This window comes from Neophocaena asiaeorientalis, unplaced genomic scaffold, assembly GCF_003031525.2.
Source record: "Neophocaena asiaeorientalis asiaeorientalis breed wild unplaced genomic scaffold, Neophocaena_asiaeorientalis_V1.1 scaffold72, whole genome shotgun sequence".
Lineage (NCBI taxonomy): Eukaryota > Metazoa > Chordata > Mammalia > Artiodactyla > Phocoenidae > Neophocaena > Neophocaena asiaeorientalis.
Genome location: NW_020185336.1, coordinates 7,608,590 through 7,621,183, shown reverse-complemented (window position 1 = coordinate 7,621,183; position 12,594 = coordinate 7,608,590). Strand labels below are relative to the sequence as shown.

The following is a 12,594-nucleotide window of genomic DNA, read 5'->3' as shown; positions in this document are numbered from 1 at the left end:
CGTGGGATCCTCCCGGACCGGGGCACGAACCCGTGTCCCCTGCATCGGCAGGCGGACTCTCTACTACTGCACCACCAGGGAAGCCCCAGAATGCGCTTTATATATAATCTTAAACTCCAGAATGGACTGCCTGCCCTAATGTGATTTGAATATTAATGCTTTAACACATCTCAATTACATATTGATTTATTAGTAAGTCAATTAGTAAATCAATTTAGCTCCCTCTTTGTAAAATGCTTTTGAAGCATCAAGCCCTCTCATACCAAAAAATAAATTATTTACATTTACATACTATGTAATGTGTGTATGAAATGAAAATTAGAACAAGCGAAATAAAATTAAGGAAAAAAATTATAGACATATCCATTCTAGAAGTTAGCACAATCACTGTGATTACACCCAAATATTTGTCCTAAGCCCCCTGTTAGGAAGACAGTGTTATTTGCAGTATATGAGTACTTTCTTTCCTCGTTTGATGTTTCTTTCCCATCATTTTGAACTCTTCTGTGAACGTTCGAGTAATTTCTCCCAGTAATACACCTGTGCAGCCAGCAAGGCTGCAGAATGATGTGTGCAGGCTCCCTGAGGGATCAGCGGTGATCCAGGGTCGACCTGACCTTGGAAGCACGGCTTCTACTAGATTTGGTTCTGTTTTGATTAACTAGGCAGATTTATCATGACTTGGTCCTTACATCCTTGATGTGCAGCTTTTTTCTCTTCTTCTGTCGTAATTTCCCACGGGAGGAAGAAGTCTTGACTGCATTTTTGTTTCTGAGGTTTTATCCTTGGGAGAAACTCTTAACAGTGTCTTTCATGAACTGAGCTCAAGGAGTTTGTATGATGTAGTGATAAACAAGAAGTAAAGTGTATGAAAGTTTGGTGGGTTTTTTTTTCATTTTAGAATAAATCAAATTTATTTGAAGTAGAGCCAGACTTTACTATTAAGGGTAAAGTCTATTAAATTTTATGTACTAATTTACCTGGTGCGTACTCTGGATGTGAGTGCTAATTTAGATGTTTCACTGCATATATCCTCATTTCTGTTTGGGAACAGTACTAAGTTGCTGAGAACACAAAAGTTTTAAGACTTGGACCCTGACCTTGAAAGAGGATATGAGTTTTCATAATTCAAAAAGCTATTTCCCTAATAGGTTGTATCAGTTCCAATATAAAACTAGCAACAGCCTCTGATATTTCTTTTTTGGAAATAGCTGCCTGTAGCTTTTAGGCTTTTTTTAGAAGTATTTTTTGGCCATACTTATAGGTTAGGGAATATTAAGAACTGTTTTATAACTCTGTACTTTTACCTGTAACAGTTCATACTGATATGTGGACGGATTGCTTATGAAACGTTTTCTTCAAAAGTAGTCTTTGCTTTGGAATGGCAGTAGTGTGTGTAAACAATTCACTGAAATGACAATATATAAAGGAGTTGGACCAGAGGACTTCAGAAGTGAGTTTCCAGTTTCAAAATGCTAAATGTCAGCCCAAGTTTGATTTGTACCTAAACACTATCTACCTAATATGAAACTACCATGCCATAATAAATCGAGCATAGTTGCTTGGGGTCGTGTGTGTATTACATGTATACATGTATTTGTAGGTTAAGATTTATGGAGACAAGAAAACTTATTTATTCACATTTCTCAGTTCCAGAATTTAGTGGTACCAACTTTAACTGATCATCAGTAATGTTTTAAGAGCAGCTAATCCCTGATGTATTTTAAAGAATGACAAAATCAAGAGAACCTTGAGCTCTTTCGTTAACTATTCCTGAAGTCAAATACTCATAAGCTGTCTCTAAAGCACAGAATCACAAGGTTGGAGGGGACCTCCAAATTCATTTTGTCCAGTCAGCCATCCAACACATGGAGCCCCTGTACGGCTTCCACACAAAGTAGCTGCCCACCATGTGCTTGAACCCACAGGGATAGGGGGCTCATTACTTCGTGGGATTAAGACTGAGCAGCACAGTTGTCCAGAAAGCAACAAGAAGACATTAAGTATGACTTGAGAGGCAAGGAAGATAAGCCCTCAGGACATCATTTTGCCTAAGAGTAGCCCTACAAGAGAAGACCAGTTAGCCCCAAATCCAGCCTTCCAGACCTTTCCTAACCAGGAAAGCATGTCCCCGTCTGAACCATTTTCATTGAAACATGTCTGCTCCAAACATGGGTAGCAGGGTGCTATGTGACTGCATCACCCACCATTCCCTATCAGCTGCCCATCTCTTGGAAGATATCCTTCCAAATTTAATGTTCTTCCAGTGTCTCCACAAAATACTCTGGCCCTGGCCAACCTTGCACGATGCTTGGCCTTTGTAGGTATGGCCTAAGAGTTCTTCACTGTAAACTATAGTCAACTTAGGGTCATGAAATGTTAAAGCACAGTGAACCATTGTGTTCAAAATATTGTGTTATTTGAAGAAATTACTCTCCCCTTGAAACTAGGTATTCTATTGTCCTTAATATTAAGTAATTCAACCTCGTTATTAATTCAAAGCCTTTTCTTCCACTTCCCTTTGTTTCAGTTTGGCATTTTTAACGCACTTCAATGCAGAAATTTTAGCTATTCTTTTTAAAAAGATGTCTTGCCTTTGCTTTAAATGTAATAACTGCCCAGGGCCTGCATTTTTAGCCACATCTTAATTTGCAGAGGTAGGAAGGAAAAATACTTTTGGCCCAGTGTATTTTTCCAGGACAGTGTGGCTGTCATTGTTAATTAAAATAGTTCTCTAGTATGTGACGTGATTCTTGTGTTTTCTTCGCTGTGTTGAACATGTTCCAGGTTGGAACCTAATGAGCTTTTCTTTCAGTAATTGCTGATATGTGCAGGTGCTTAGGTTGAGGTTGTTATTACAGAGGTACTTTTTACCTTTATTGTGCTTAAACCTGAAAGCTGGATGAAGTATCGTTGTTCCCCAGTTGGGTTATAAAATGAATGTCTGCGAGGCCACAAACTATGGGTGGAAAGTGGGAACATCTTGTCACTAGAAGAGATATGTTGAACTCATTTGTTCAAGATAATTAAATATGTTTCTAAGCTAGGATATATGAGTTTCAAGTTATTGAGCATCCTGAAAGCATCATTTTTTAAAACTATACAAATTGAAGATATTGCATAGAATCTGCACGCCTACCTTTTAATGCACCAGATGTCCCAAAATTATCATGCTTCTCTTACCCCATTAACACTGGTGTTAAGTACCAAAAAGTAGCCTTTGAATAATAATGGACTTTGTTTAAATGACTGCTATATTCACATTCCTTCCAGTTTAGCAAGAGCTTATTATTCCTCCATATGGCTAAGTAAAATATTTCCACACTGTTTATTTTAAACTGTTTGGATGCCAGCAGTAGGTTCCAGACGCTATGAAGAACGTGAAATTAGGCGTATTCCCTTCCTGATCATTAGCTCCTTATTTCTAATTAGACAGTAAATTAATAAGAAAATGATAGTTGGGTGCCAAGGAAGGGTACATGGGCCAGGCTCAAGTTTAGCAAAGAGCAGGACATCCTATAAAGAGCCAGAACCTAATGGACATGCATTCAGCCTTTTGGATGATTATGTGCCATTACAGAATGAAATGATTACTAAACATGTCCCCTTGGCCTAACTAAGGTGCCTTCAAAACAGTCATTTATTCCCTGGTGCGGAGAGGAGTTGGCCTCTTACTTTCTGTCCTGCTTTTTGTGGGCCCCTAAGAGCTGTCAGGAGTCTCATGGGTAGTTTTCAGAAATCCAGCAACATCGCCTCCCAATTCCGAGCCCAAGTCAGTAGGATCCTTACCACTTGGCCCTCTTTATAAAATAATAGCAAGGGGAGCATGCACTCTCCTATTTACTGAACATTTCAAACCATAAAAATTAGTAATGAGAAATAAAATGACAAACGTTTCATTGGTAACAAAACAAAAATAGTTTAGTAAATGCAACAACTCTTAATTCAGAGTCACAGAACTTTGAGCTGGAAAGGGCCCTAAAGAAATCTTCTATTCTGCCCCCTGTAGTACAAGATGAGAAACTGGGATACAAAGAGATTGAGTCCAGAGGTTGGGTTTCTGACATGCCGGCTGAAGCTCTTCCTTCCCTTGCCTCTGCCCGCCCTGGCCCATCTGCAAAATCTGGGGGAGGGTGCAAATGCCCATTTTCACATGTCATTTCCCTTATTCTCTCAAATTACCACCAAAAAGGGAAAAGGAAAAAAAAAAATCCCATAATATCTCAGTTAGTCTCTGAATTTCACCCAGCTATATAAATATTTTTGAACTTGGTCACTCTCACAGCCACATCAAACTAATGATCAGGTATAATCCTAAAGCTTCAGGTTGCTTAGAAAACACGTGAACCGTGATTTTAGTCTTGTGAGTATTTCAGGATTCACGGTCTGAGTATGAAAAGATTTGCCCTTGGAAGTGGACTATGACATTCTATTTTGTGTGCGGGCTTCCGAATGCCGAGTAAGATGAGGCAGTCAAGCGGGGAGACTCAGAGGTTCCTGTAGAATTCAGGTGGTCAGCCAGTGGTCAGGGTGGGGTCTCTCAGCACAAGACAGGCCCCGTAATGACACTCCCTCAGTAAACTAGACAGCACGTCGGTATGAGAAGGATGAGAGCACATGATGAAATTCGCAAAAAGAGGTGCCCAAGAGACCCCACCCAGGTCCCTCAGGTACTTTGCAGTTTCTGAGTCTGTCTTATTTCCCGTGGCTTAGGACTGGAGGCGCTTTCGTCTCTAAGCTTCTTCTGCTCAGACCAGATGACAAAGTGGAAGCCTTAGTGCCGTTACAAATGAATAAGCACATTCCTGGAACACAAAAGTCAGCTGTGGAACCTGCAGCTGTGGGACTTTGTCCCAGGGAAATCTCTGTGGTAGTGTAAATAAATTCTCTGTCAGAGCATGAAACGACCTGAAGAGCACCCAGGGTGGCCGGGTCACTGCTCCCACTGCCACCTCTGCATCAGAGCAGTTCTCCCAGGGGGCTTTCCCTTCACGTGACCCATTCGCTTTTACAAACTCCCCGCTAACAGAAAGAATCATCCTTTACGTGCCTTACGGGCAATGCTTAGTCAGCAGTTCTGAATTTTAAACTGATTGATTTTCAGAGGAAATGCCTTTCCAGGGTACATAGGACTGTATGCCTCCATGAAGTCACCAGTCCTCTCAACCTACCCCTGAAGTTGGGAAATTACCTAGGTAAGAAAGAATATGGTGAAATGCAAAGTGGCTCTGGAAATGGAGCTTTAGAAATCGATAGATCTTCTCAAAGATGCTGTGATCCACCTTTGTACCTGAAAAATCACAGAAACAAAGGCTTATGTTCTTTAAAGACTAAAAATATAAAGATATATCATTCAGGTCCTTCGGCTGGGGACAGATTTAAGCAGCGGGAAACAGTCCCCTTCAGATTGAATATGTAGGCTGGTGCCCTACCGTGTGCAGCGTCTGCGGCCAGCTCAAGTCTTCGGTTCCACACAGCCCCCTCCTGGGCAGCTTCCTTCTCTCAGATCACCTGAGCCCTCACTCACTGCGGTGGGAACCCGAGGTCCTGACCACCATGACCGCAGCTGGGCCTGACTTTGCCTTCCCATGCCTGGCATGGAGGATGCCTCAGCTGGGCCGGAAATCTCAGGGAGCAACGAGGGACACAAGACAAGCCCACCAGGCTGGCCAGCCCAGGCCTCCCTGCAGGACCCCAGCTCTCAGGGCAGCTGCACTGCCCACCACCTAGGATGCTAGCTGTGCCAACCAGCGAGGAGTGTAGCAAAGCCTAGCCTGGCAGCAGGGGTACAGGAAGAAGAAAGCCCGGAGCCGGGCCTGTAAGCCAGCTCCAGGACTGCACGCTCAGGTGCTCTGCGGCTCACTGCACACGTTTTCAGGTACCTCTCCTGAGATGGTCTCATCTTGGGAACCCTGGAAATGATTATCCACCACCATGACTTGTTTTCCTGGGAATTTATGCAGAGAAAGGCATTTCTATAACTGAAGACAGTCCTTTTGTCCCACTCTCACAATAATTGCTTTCCCATTATTTCAGTTCTGTTTCAGTTTCGTAATTTATTCACAGCATTCCAGTCTTGGTGGAAAGTTTGAGTCATTTACCTGAAGCCACAAAATGGCAGACACTTCTCACACTACCTTTTTCCCGCTACCCCCTTGATTTCCTCATTTCTGTACCATATTCTCACACAGGAGGTGAACTGTTGGCTCATCTTTGACATCACCCTCAGCTTGCGTCAGGCTCCAGATTCTCATCACAAGCACTCACTCTCCCTTCCTCTTTGCTTTCCCATCCCCTCTGCACTCCTTCAGGCCCTCATCACATGCTCCCTGACCTACTGTCCCGGGACACAGGCTTTGCCCCTCCTGGTCCATCAGATTCACTGTCCCCTCCTGGGATAATGCCCGTCCCTGCAGTCCATCCTTCCCCAGCTGCCAGTCCAAATCTGCAGCCCCTATCCTCCCCTCACCTTCTGGGCCAACCCTAGCCTCAAGGTTTCCCCACTCCTGCCCCTCCCAGCTGGGAGGGCACCCCCCAGCCCGCTTCTCCCTGGCCTCTGCCCTTCACACACCAGCTCGAACGCAATGGTTTCCAGTTCCACACCAAGGCGGAGGTTTGCCTGCTAAGAAAAACATCCAGGGAGAGGCAGCATGGGGTCAGGAGTGAGTGTGGGCTCCAGAGTCAGATCCACTTGTTTCCTTCCAGCTCTGTGAGCCCCGGCAAATCTCCTCACCCGGTACCAGCTGCCCAGTGAGAAACACAGTACCTGCCGCTTGGCGTTTCTGTGGAGCTGGGCTTACTGCTCTTCCTACTGGTGGGTGCTTTGTCAGAGCTGCCTGGTGCTGCAACTATTTGTGGCAAGGCCTCCTGGGAGCAGAAGGCTCACCTACTTGTATCCCTTAGAGCCTGGCATGAAAACGTCCCTACCAGCACTTTCCAGTAGAAGTGTAAACACAGGGCACGTCATTCTGAACTTCCTAGTAGCCACATTAAAAAGGAAAAAGAAAAATGTGTTTATTTTAATAGTGTAGTTTGTTTAAATCAATATTTCCAAAATATCACTTCAACTTGTAAGCAGTATAAAAACTATGAGGTGTTTTACATTCATTTTTTCATACCCGGTCTTCATAATCCAATGTGTATTTTACACTTACAGCCCATCGCGGTTTGGACCAGCCACATTGCATGCGCTCGATAGCCACATGCAGCCAGTGGCTGTTGTATTGGACAGTGCATGTCTAGGCTGTGCTTGGGTATAAGTAACATGTGTCTAAAAGGCATGAGGTACCGAGCTTTAATGCCGGAAGGGGGCAGGGATGCAGGTGACCGTGTTGTGACAGGATATAGTAGCCATAGCATCTTGTCATTACTCTGCCCAACTGAAAGTTGCAGAGGTTTATAAAAACCCTACTGGGGTTAGGGAAGAGCTTCGGGGCAGCTCCAGAGAGAAGAAACGGAGATGTGTTTTTGCTAGATCCTGGGTGTTTCAGCCAGAGACCATCTCGGGAATCACAATGGAGGCATGTGCTAGGAGCAGACAGGGGCCCTGGGTACAAAGGCCCATATTCCTGCCTTGTTATCCACAGACTATGGGTTTACGAGAAGCACACATGCTTGGACGCTTATATGCAATCTGCAGCCTTGATGTTTTATATTTTCACTTTTAGTCTAATATTTCCACCCCTGCAAGAATGCTTGCAGGGTGGGTATACACGACACCAGCCTGTTCCAAGCAGCCCATTGGATGCAGAATAGCCGGGAGGGGATGAACATATATACCAGGCAGTTCTGACCCCCAGAGAGCTGAAGCATGATAGTGACTTATCATGATGCTTGCTCTGTGCAGGGAATGATGCGGCCAAGATCTCGTTGTCTCTTCTCTGATTTAATACTCTTCGCACCCCTAAGGCTTGGGTGCCTCGTGGACATCTCATGAAAGAGCATGTCTGAAACAAGAATGTCAGGAACAGACACTGAGCATGAGGCCAACTCATGAAAGAAAATGCAGGGGCATGTCCAGTGGTGATATTTGAAGTTGCACTAGCACTTTTTTGGCTGTTTTATTTTTCTTTTTTGCAATGCCCATGAACCCTTGTGTTGTGCAGTTTCGGGAGGAGGGGTTGTTTGTTTGGGTATTTTTTTGATAATTAGGAAGCAGCAAAAATTGAATACTATATAAAAATTAATGGGTTTAGATTTCTTTCATATCAGAAAAAGAAAGAAAAACAGTTGCATAGGCTGTTATGTATTTATGCTACCAGAGAAATAGCATTTTCAAAATGTTGTTTGGTTGGTTTTCTAATGTCCTTTAAGAAATGCATTTTTCAAATGGTGCTATTATTCTAATTAATCAAGTAAAATCAGTTTCTGATTTAACTATGAAATTATCATTTGGCTATAAGAATAGCTATAATGCTAGTTTTAAACGTGCACTCTTTCAAAATTCTGTGGCCTAGGATTTATGTGAATGGTATCTTAATTACTGTATTCATTCTTTGTGGGGAAAATGAACTTTCATCTCTTATGGCAGTTTCTCATTGTGGCTACTGGTTACTCATAATTATGTGTACTTTTTCTTGTGGTAGAGAATAAGCAGCGTTTTCTACAGTAGTATGCGGGAAATTCCCTAATATTTTCAAAATGAGTTTGTTTATATATATTCTTAGTTCTCACAACAAATAGCTAATTGCTTTAAATAAAAACCTCAAGTTTCCTAAACTGAATTATAGTTTATTTTTAACTTTCTTTTAAGGAACCAAGAGACAGTGGAGTGTGCTGCTAAATATTTTTGAAAATAATTTTGCACTAGGACGTCGGAGCTGGAGGTTTATCCTGTTGATGGAGGATGCTAGTAGTTCTGTATTTCTCACCAGTCTCGCTACATATGGGAGCTGGTGTATTTTCCATTCATTACTTACTGTTCTAGGAACATTCTCCCTGACCCATTAAATGAAGCCCTAGACAGAGTAAGTGGAAAGAACGTTGTTTTATTACTGCTTTAGCGAGGCAAGTACACACAGGTATTATTAGTTGGTCTTAAGAATGGTGCTTGTTACTTTGAGTAGAAAAGCCAAAGTAATCATTCCGTAGCTAAGGCTTTTAAGTTTAAGTGAACCTTCTTCATCCAATGTTGATCAGAACTGGTTGTTTTGGCGTTCCGTAACCTCTATTTTTGAAAAAGAAAGTGGGGAGGAAAAACCAATGTCTTGGAACTTGCTTTGATGTTCAAAATGGCGAGTTAAATCCTTACCAAATGTAGTTTACCAAATGTAGTTTTTTGTGTTACATAGCGAAGTACAGGATTAGAGGGATAATGTAACTCTTAATGCGGGATCAGAAAGCTGCCTTTGTGCGGATGCCACCGACTTAGCAAAAATAGAATCTTTCATTTCTTCTGATCAAGAATAATTTTGAACACTTTTTGAAGTTGCAGGAGAGGTAGCTTTAATTTCTATAGCAGACTGATTTTATGAGTCATCTGAGTTGACCGAAAGATAACCTAGTCAGCTGGCCTACAAGTCTACTGAAGGATTACGTATTTTTAAATAATTTAACATTTTATAATTGGGCAACACTGGTCCTTTCTTTCTGCAGTCTGAGGGATGGGGATTCAGGCATTTCGGTGTAACTTAACTTCTGGTTCTGGGAGATGGAGCAGCAACGTAATTCTCCTAGCTCCATAGCTAGGGTGGTAGTTTCAGCAACCATCCGTTTTGGCCTTCGTGTGAAAAGCAGGCAAAACTGTGCTGGCAAATTCCCTTGAAGATCCAGACCACTGTTCTGACCCCCTGCATGTACTTACAGACCTTCAGGGACACTCTCAGGATGCTCAGTTTTAAGAAAAGGTGTGAAAGGGAGGGAATACATACTTAGGTGCTAAATCTGACAGGCAAAAAATAAAAGGGAAATCTCAAAGCAAATACAGGCTATTAAATTGGATCCATCAACATATATTTCTGAGCACCTATTATGTCCCCTGCATATGTGTAACCAGACATATAAAAGAATGGATAATAGAGTGTTTCTTACTCATTATACTTGCCTAATGAAATTTAATATTGAATTTAGAAGAAGAAATGCTCATCATCTTGTAAAAGTGATTCACTTTGTTATAAAGCAGAAACTAACACACCATTGTAAAGCAATTATACCCCAATAAAGATGTTAAAAAAAAAGTCAACATGTAGAATTTCAAGCCTACCAAATAATTAAATGGGAAGTGAATTCATTTTGTGCATCTTGACTCTTTAAGGTATTATGTGTGAAGCACACAGTGTCTGGCACAGAGTAAAACCATAGTAAATGACCAAGTTACTATTGTGTATGTTGATTTACGAATGTTTCTGCTCTCCAATCCCCTGTAGATGTAATGGCTAATAGTAAACTGTAGAATGACATATAACTTCACTGGTCATTCTAAATGCCTGACAAGGAAAAGAAAGAGCCAGACAAAATCCTTGTTCCAGCACAGAAAGTCAGGCGAATCCACAAACCTGGGAATTCTCCTCTTGCCAGAGTAGATCTTAGAAGTAGCCAGGAGTGGAGGCAGGAACCATGCAAAACAAGCTTTTCTGCCAGCAGTCGGAGAACTTCTAGACATCAGCCCCAAGATCCAACGTGCTAAGTAAGAACCACTCCTCTTCTTGGTCGTGTTTTCACCTGAAGCGTGTGACTCAGCACTGTTTAATTTTCCATAGAGATGTATCTAATTTTATACCTATAACCTACAGTATGATAGACTTTACTTTGCATAAACCTTGCCTTAAATTAACATTACTGGAATGCATTTATTCTGTGAAGTAGAACGTAGCTTATTGGAAAATGCAACTCTCCCCCATGTGTAGAATTTCGTGGAGTGAGGACTTTGAAATGCTTTCACAGAGAGAAAAACTGTTCCAGTGGCCTTCAGAATCGCATGTTATAAGACTGTCATCAGGAGAGGTTAGGAAATGACCCTTCCCCACCACTGGCCTCTGGGCCACACGCTGCCCCTCTGGCTGACTCAGGCCCCCGGCAGGCCCCTTCAGAGCGCTGGGTGGGGTGAGGTTGGCCTCGCTGGCGGAAAACGTTAAAGCCCTGTTCGTGGCGGCTGCTATCATCCATGCTTCTGTGCCTCAACCCACTCTCCTTCTGTCTTCTCTCCCCTCACCTATCATTTGGGTCAGAACCAACCTCCAGAGACTCGTTTTTCATCCTTAGCGCCCAAGGTCTCTTCTGTGGTCATCCGTCCTCAGATACTTTTCCCCTAATACAGTGCTTTTCAAATGTCTCTTAGACACAAAACCCTTTTTTCAAACAGAAACATACAGTGAAGCCCAGTATTGAGAACAGATAAGGATGGAGCGGCTCCCGGTGAACTGGGATGGGATCTGGAGCCCTGCCGCCGGTTCTCACCCACCTCCCACACGGCTGCCCCTAAGAGCCCAGCGGAACCCCCAGAGTCCAGGGAGCCCGGTTTAAACCCACTCACAGAGATGCAGCCAGTTTTATCAGAATCCACAGAGAAGTAGCTCAGCTTGTGGAGTTTCAGCTCACGTCATAAGCACCTGCAGTGTGTGCCGCCCTCTCACCAGGACCATCAGCCACAGGGTAGTTATGGAAACGAAGGTCTGTCGTGGTGGACAGAACAAGCCTTCAGAGGCAAAGCAGGGTCCTTCCTTTTCCCGATGCTGAACTGTCCAGATCCCCCTCGAGTCCGAGCCTTACTAGATGGGTCACCGCTGAGGCTGAGGTCCTGAAAAGCTGTGCTTATGGTGGGCTGTCCCACCCCAAAGGGTAGGAGCAGAGAAAGGATGAAAGTCTTGGGGGAGCAAGGGAAACCCAGTCAGCAAGGCCCAGACATCAAAGCCAAGTGAGAGAGGAGTCAGGACCCAGGGCGTTTCCCAGGACGGGGCCCAAGCATCTGCCTCTGTCATCGACCATCCCTCCCCAGTGTGAGTGGGTCAGGGCAGGTGTGCGGGGAATGGACGGTCCTCTCGGTTCACGGAGTATTGTTTTACTGTCTTCAGTTCTAGCCCTTTGCTTGAACCCCTCCTCCCTCAATAAAGAAAGAAAGCTCCTGTCAGCTCTCTCCCGCCCCCCTCCTTCGTAAGAGGCCCTGCGATTTTAGGCCCCAAGAAGGCTGCTGCTCAGGCAGTTTACAGGCTGGCTCCTTGGTCACCAGAGCCAGAGCAGCAGTTTTCAGTCTTGTCTCTGGCCCAGCACTCTAGTTCAGTCATGTTCACAAGCCTCACATGCTTCCATGGACACGGGCAGGTTTTGCCAACTCCTTCCCCTCCACAGGCCTCGAGCGTTTTTGTGTGTTGATAGTCCTAAAATCACTATACTGACTGATGCAACTTGCCAGGGATACATCAGGAGTGTAGGGCTCTGAAGATCCAGCTGTACCGTCTCTCCTCCACCCCATCCCCTCTTACTTAGGAAAATGCATCAATGTGAAAATGACATTAGAGTAGGTATAATCCTGAATTTGCTCTAATTTCTAAAAGAGTAACTATTAGGAAATATGTGCTTTATAACAATAATTTAACCCTCTTATGGTTGACACAGAAACGAGGACCCTCTAATATGCTTATAATTCAAATAACACTCTAA

General features: G+C 43.5%; 1 protein-coding gene across 10 annotated transcripts in view; it reads left to right on the top strand.

Annotated features, from left to right (window-relative positions):
• The window catches only part of PKP4 (plakophilin 4), a 251,819-nt gene that overhangs the window by 215,298 nt on the left and 23,927 nt on the right, over positions 1 to 12,594 (top strand). The window lies entirely within an intron of this gene.